Consider the following 7,187-nt stretch of genomic DNA (forward strand, 5'->3'; position numbering starts at 1 on the left):
GACACTGCACCCATCAATTAGAGGTCATCTTTCTACTTCCTTTCTGGGCTGCCCGAGACAATATTTTTCACAAGGACAAAAAAATCATGATTATGAAGAATGAGAACAAGAAATAAAATAGACCTGGAATTTTAAAGAATATGGAATTTATTAGAGATCAAATATAAAAATAACCCATCTTAATAAGGGCCCAGAGGTTTCCCTTTGTTCCTGGAAGCTTTCCCACCCTCGCTTCCTTTAAAAACATTTCCCATACACACACATGGCTAGCAAAGCCTAAAAAGAAGTCTGCAGTTTCCCAAAATGACAGATGTTCAGCTTAAGGAGGTTGATTACTGTGTCAGATGAGCCCATTCTTAGGGGAGCCCACTGTTCACTTAGTCATAGTAATAGTTTAATATCCCAGACTTCTGGAGCAGAGCATAGGACTGGCCGAAGTCACTGGTTGGGAGGCAGACAGCGTACCCCCTCTGTACAGCCTCCAGTTGCTTCACTATCACATCCTGCTTCTGCTCCACTAGCACCTGATGCATGGTAAGTGTGAGCTGAAGGAGCTTATCCACAAAGATGAGGCGGAACCAGCCAGGCTCCTTACACTTGGAGGTTTTGCCATGAGGCAGCAAAATCTTTTTGTCCAGGAAGTAGCAATGAAGAAGCGGCTTTTCCTCAGATGTACGCGGGTCCAGGTTGACCTCCTAGTTGACCCATAGAGGCCAGAATCATAATTGAGAAAGGGGATCTTTAATGCCTTTAACTCGTTAATGATGTATCTGTGAGCAGCGTGCAGCTAGGAGAAATTGGGGGCAGGTACACTATCAACCCATTCTCTGTCCTGGAGCAGCCAACATAGTTTATGCTGGGCAATGCCAGACGTGCTGGGGAGGTAGGCAAAGGAGCTCATGGCAAAGACTTCACCTTGTTGTGGGTATACAGAGTGCCAAAGTTGAAGCCAGAGATGCTAAAATCCTTACTGATGTCCCAGATCACATGGGTCCTGTTGAGGTCAGGCAACAGAACACTGTGAATGTGATGAATTCATCAAATTCAGCATGTAAATCTCACCTGTAATCACATGCAGGTTGTACCTCTTGGCAAACTCCAGGTGTTCCTCCAGTGAGTCTCAGGAATAGATGACACCCAGAGGATTCTGAGGGCTAATTAATGCAAGACCACTGACCTTTCCCCTCCAAGCCTATCCTCAAGCAGGGCTTGCTCCAATTTGTCCACAGTGAGCTGGAAAACACGACTGTTCACATCAGTGGTCTCACTGCCCAGATAAATGAAAATCAGCTCGATTTCACATACAGGTGGGAGATAAAGCTGAAACCACTGTAGAAGTCAGAAAGGCCTTACCTGGATCACACAGAACCATGGTCAGCACAGATAAGACAGCAGCAGATATTTACGACCAAGTTTTCTGATAAAGGCAGGCAGGTGCCTTGCAGTAGGTAAGGACCACTTCTTCCACAGGAATGACTGCCCTCTCTAACTAGGATATTGTAGCAGGACCTCATCAATGCAGTTTATGTCACCCCTACTCAGCCTTTCAGTCATCAGATCAATACAGAGCTTATACTCACTGGTACCAAGGTTAATGAAGCCCCATGTGTTCTTGTCCCCATGGTATTTGTTTCCCTGGTAGGTCTCATAGTGATGGAAGCTGGAGTGGTATAAGGCGGAGATGTCAGTACCATGGTTGGACATGTTGTGGCTGACAAACGAAGCTTCAAAATCACTCAGTTGGTAAATGAGCTGATCAAGCTACCTGGATGACTGGGCCTGCTGCCCACTTCTGACATCATCCCTGGGTTTCTGGGAAGGGAAAGGTGATTGGCGCCCCAGGCCACCCATGGCCCTAACTGTAGGAGGTTTGGTTGTTCATCTGGCATATTAAGCAGCCCAGAAGGTTCCGGCTTCAGTCTGGCCTAACTGTGCCTCTGCTCTTCCAGCACCACCTGCTGTAGGAGCCGGGTCATCAGCTGCGTGACGTGCTGCTCTGCGTTCTGCTGCAAGCGCAGTCTCATCCTCACCAGCTGGGTGCGCATGCTCTGACAGCTGAGGCCCTGGCCTGTCATCTGACCACAGGACATGTGAGATGTCTGATCTGTGTCTCGTTCTCTGGATATTTGTATTGGCCTCATCAAGCTGGCGGGAACTTCTGTCTCTGTTTCCACTCATCTCTCTTTGATCTAAAATCCTTATGCCTAATGAAATCATCCCTGGCTCTCAGATCCCTCCACCACCCTCTCTTCCTCGCACTAAGCTTGCTTAGCCATTTTTCGATTATAGCCATCCTAGTAAGTGTGAAGTGGTATTTCATTGTGGTGTTGATTGCCCCTTTCCCTACTTAACGTCTGTTCATGTGCTCCTTGACCATTTGTACATCTTCTTAGGATAAATGTATATTCAAGTTCATTGCCTGCTTTTCGATTTGGGCTATTCGTCCTTATATTATTGCGTTTTCAGTATTTCTTTATATAGTCTGGATACAAGTCTCTGGTCAAACATATGATTTGCAAAAAACTCCCATTTTGTGGGTTGTCTTTTCATTTTTTTGATGGTATTTGCAGCACAAAAAAAAATTGATTTTGATAAAGTTCAATTTATCTATTTTTTTCCTTTTATTTCTGGTGTGATATCAAAAAGAAACAATTGCCTAAGTCAAGGTCACTAAGGTTTACTTCTATGTTTTCTTCAAAGAATGGTCTAGATGTAGCTCTTCCATTTAAGTCCGTGTTCTATTTTTTAGTTCATTTTTGTGAATGGTGTTAGGCAGAAGACTAATTTCACTCTTTTGCCTGTGGCTATTTCACTGTTCTACTACCATTTGTTGAAAAAACTATTCTGTCTCCCTTTGAATTATCTTAACACTTTTGTTGGAGATAAATTTTCCAGTCATGTAGGTTTATGTCTAGACTCTCAATTCTATTCCATCGATCTGTATGTCTATCCTTATCTGGTACCACACTGTCTTGATTATAGTAACTTTGTAATAAGTTTTAAAACCAGGAAGTATGTGTCATTCAACTTTGTTCTTCTTTTTCAAGATTGTTTTTGCCATTCTCAGTCCTTATCTATTACTTTAAGCTATTGAGAACACGTCCTCATCCTCTCAGCATGGTTCCAGACTAAAATATTAGTCCTTTCTCTAATGCCAGACCATTCATCCTCTTTGGAAATACGTCGCATGCCTCCTAAAATTATTGCAGACTATAATCGATAGTGAGTACAAAGAGCAGCTGAAAATCAAAAACAGGATGGAAAACAGGAGCTGTAAGAGAAAATGATTTAGGTCGCCAGAAAGTTTTTGAATAGGATGTTGTGGGAACAAAGCGACTGTCACAGTGAAAAACTGGGCCATAAATCTTAGAAAAAATTCCTAAAACGGTTCCCTTGTGTTTTTCTTTTCCTCATGTGGCCTGAGTAAATTGTGTTGACTAAGTTAGTTCATTTTCTCAGACTCTTTCAAAATGAGATAAAGCTAAGTTGTTTTTCATGTTCTTATTGCAGATTCTGCCTTTTGGCCTTTTGTAACTAATGCTCACTTACCCACTAGAGGTTAAGCACTCCATGCTTTCATGATGTTCAAAGGGGGAAAAAAGTATCATGTAAAAATACACCTATATTGCCAAATTATAATAAAGGTGTCCATATGTGAGGGTTTTGAGATCATGTGTCCATGTGTCAACTTTTTTAAATGGTAACATCATTCTTTGTCAGGTGGCGAGAGAAGGTTATTGCTCTGATTTTATAGAAGAGAAACTGAAGTTCTAAGAAGTAAATTGACTTACTTAGATAACAGAGCATGGCAGGGACAAAGCCAGGAACAAAGTGCAATTAGTCAGCCTCCTGGAGATACTGTTATGCGTTGAACTGTGTCCTCCAGAAAGATGTGTTGAAGTCCTAACCCCTGATACCTGTGAATGAGTCCTTATTTAGAAATAGTGTCTTCGTAGATGTATTCGGGTTAAGTCGAGATCATTAAAGTGAGCCCTAGTAAGATATGACTGGTGTCATCATGAGAAGAGGAACACCATATGACAACAGAGGCAAAGGTCGGAGTGGTGCATAGCCCTGCCAACACCTTGACTTTGGACTTTTAGACTCTACGAATGTGAGACAGGAAATTTCTGCTGTTTGATACCACCTAGCTTGTAGTACTTTGTTACGGCATACCTAAGAAATTAGTGTAGACACTATGCATTCCTTAACACAACACTTTATAACAGAAAGTCAGCCTTCTTAGAGCACCAAATGGTGCTTCACAATTGAAGAAACATCCCCTGCTATTTACATTCAGTTCCATTGCACTAGGACAGATTCAATCTTGGACAGTGACCATAATATAAAATATTCTTCCCCTACTTAAATGCTGTCAGTGAGGGAAAGCTTCCTGCATCGTGATTCAGAGAACTCCCCTCCCTGTGCACAACTCTGGCTGTTCAAAGATTCTTCCTCATAAACTAATTTGCTTTCCTGTCACAACCATCCATTAATACTAGCTCTGTTTTTTGAGGGCACTCTAGATGAGTCTACGTCCTCTTTCATATTGGCAGCCCTTTAAACACTTCAAATTAGATAGATGATCTCACGTCCTCTTCTCTTCTGAGAATTTCAACTATTACTCATAGATCATTCTTCCAAATCTATTCATCATCCCTATTGGACAGATGTCAGTAAATCAGTTTCCCTATAAGTGTAGCATCTAGAACTGAACACCAAATTCCCAGAGTCAACTCTTTCGATGAAAGGAAAGCCAGCTTTTATGCTGCCATTGACACTTCTGAAATAGAAAAAAATATATATTGCTATTATAGCCTAAATGCCTTTCAATGAGGTAAACCTTGACAAATGGAAGAACCTTTTATTCTCATTAGCATCTTGATAGATTTGGCTCAGGACGAATTTTGGAGTCCATCAATTTTTTTTTCTTAAGAAGATAGAGAATTTTCAAAAAGTAAGAGTCGTGGTATGACAATGCAAATTTGTAAGTATCCACTCCACAGAATGAGAGTCCAAGCTATGCAGCAAATTAGAAAGATGGACCAAATGAAACAGCAACAAATTGTAAATAAATGAGATCCAGCACTTGATATATTATTATATATATATATATATATATATATATATATATATATATACACACACACACTTACTATGGACTGAGTTATGTACCTCCAAATTCATATGTTGAAGCCCTACTCCCTCCCCCTCAGTATGATTGTTTTATAAGGTAGTGAAATTTAAATGAAATCATAATGATGTCATCCTAATAGGTTAGAATTGGTGACCTAATTAAAAGAGAAAGTGCTCTCTCTCTCTCTCTCTCTTTCTCCCTCTCTCTGTCTGTCTGTCTTTCTCTGTCTCTGTGTCTCTCTGTCTCTCTGTCTCTCTCTCAGCAGGAAGGGTACCATCTGTAAAGCAAAAAGAGAGTTCTCACTAGGAATCAAATCAGTTAGCACCTTCATCTTGGATATTTTGACCTCCAAAACTGTGAGAAATAAATTTATGTTATTTAAGCACCTAGACTACGGTATTTTATTACTGTAGCCTGATCTGACTAAGATGGTATTAACACAGGTTGAAAAGATAAGATACATAGCAAAGTGTGACAAAGACTCAAGAGTTTCTCTTCTAAAACTGTATATGAATTGCAAATATTTTAAAGCTATTATGAAAGATAATGTGTCCAAAACCTGTCCTAATACAGGTATAACCCAAATGTTGGCAGAGACCCCTCCCTTCATTACATTCAGGCAGTTTACGTTGACCTGCTGGTTTCTAAGCTGCTTATGTCTAAATGCTCCCCTGCGTTTTCTGTGTATTCCTACGGCTCGTGAGCTCATGTTCTCATGACCTCCCCTTGGCCTGCCAGCTCCTGCGTTCACACTCCAGTCTCTGATTTGCCTTAAAACAACCATCTCCAGTCTTTAGTGCCACATCTCAAAGAACAAAACGGGGCCAGCTTCACGGGTGTGGAACCAGTAAAGTCACACAGGGTTCTGCACTCAGAAGGACCTGAGTTTAGCGCCCTGTTGTAGCGGTCTCGAAAGACTCAATTATTTGTTCTTTGAATCTGTGCTTCTTAAGTGAAGTCTGATGGGACAATGGAGTGTTCGCCTTCCAAACAGTTCATCAGAAACTCTCAAAGGAAATGAGCTCCTGTAGCTAAAGTGATGACCAGTTAGATAAACTACTCCCATCATTCCTTTCCCTGCTTCCAGGTCACACTCCCTCGGTCCCCATTCCTGTTACCTAGGGTCGCTTCCTAAATAAATTACCTACATACAAGCCCCTGTTTCAAGCTTCGTTTTCTAGGGAAGGTGACACCAAGCTAAGGCAGTTGTGACACTAGACACTAGTGCTTAGTGTCCCTTGAATACAGACCTTCAGGAAGTAATAATAAAGAGGTCACCTGTGTGACTTTCCTGAGTTTCTGTCCACTTATCCTTTCAAATAGTGAATATGAATCATATATTTATTGATATATATTCAACGATATTACAGAACATGGTCTATTTATGCCATTATGAAATACACATGGATAATTGATTATCTTATGAGCTTGTCAAATGGATGCATAAGGCTGAATAACTGGAACCCACATTGATTTTTTTATTACCAAATATCATGGTAAGACTAAGAAAAAGGGAAAGAATGAAAAATTATATCTTTAAGAAAAACTAAATTTTAAGACATTTGTGAATAAGACATCAAAAAATGGATTGAAAGGAAACATGATCTAAGAGAAAGAAGTTTGCTAGGAAGAATTCATAAGTTAAATAAAACATTTATTCAATTATATAATTAATAGAAGATAGATAATTTATAACAATAGTACTATCTGAGATTCAAATAGATTCCTTTTAAAACATTAACTAGTACAAAGGTTACTTCCCCTATTCATACCACTGCAGCAAGTCTAGAGCAAATAAATTAATATGCTAGATCATTTTGGTCAGAACAGACACATAATAGAGCAGGATATATATAAACTACAAAACAGAAATGATTTCAAATTCGTACAAGCTTTCTTTGAGTTAGGGAACTTTGTTCAGATCATTTTTATCATATTAGGTCTGAATTCATCTAATGGATAGGCAACTTTCAGAAATATAATGCAATGAAAAATGATTTTTAAAAGTATGTTTTTCATAAATTCAAAAGAGCATTTAACACTTGTTTTA

At 39.8% G+C, this 7,187-nt stretch overlaps 1 pseudogene; it reads right to left on the bottom strand.

Annotated features, from left to right (window-relative positions):
• Positions 1 to 377: 377 nt before the first annotated feature.
• Positions 378 to 1,851, bottom strand: LOC107512424 (annotated as a pseudogene).
• Between the last annotated feature and the right edge of the window lie 5,336 nt (positions 1,852 to 7,187).

The sequence above is a fragment of the Rousettus aegyptiacus genome, unplaced genomic scaffold, assembly GCF_014176215.1.
Source record: "Rousettus aegyptiacus isolate mRouAeg1 unplaced genomic scaffold, mRouAeg1.p scaffold_m13_p_8, whole genome shotgun sequence".
NCBI lineage: Eukaryota > Metazoa > Chordata > Mammalia > Chiroptera > Pteropodidae > Rousettus > Rousettus aegyptiacus.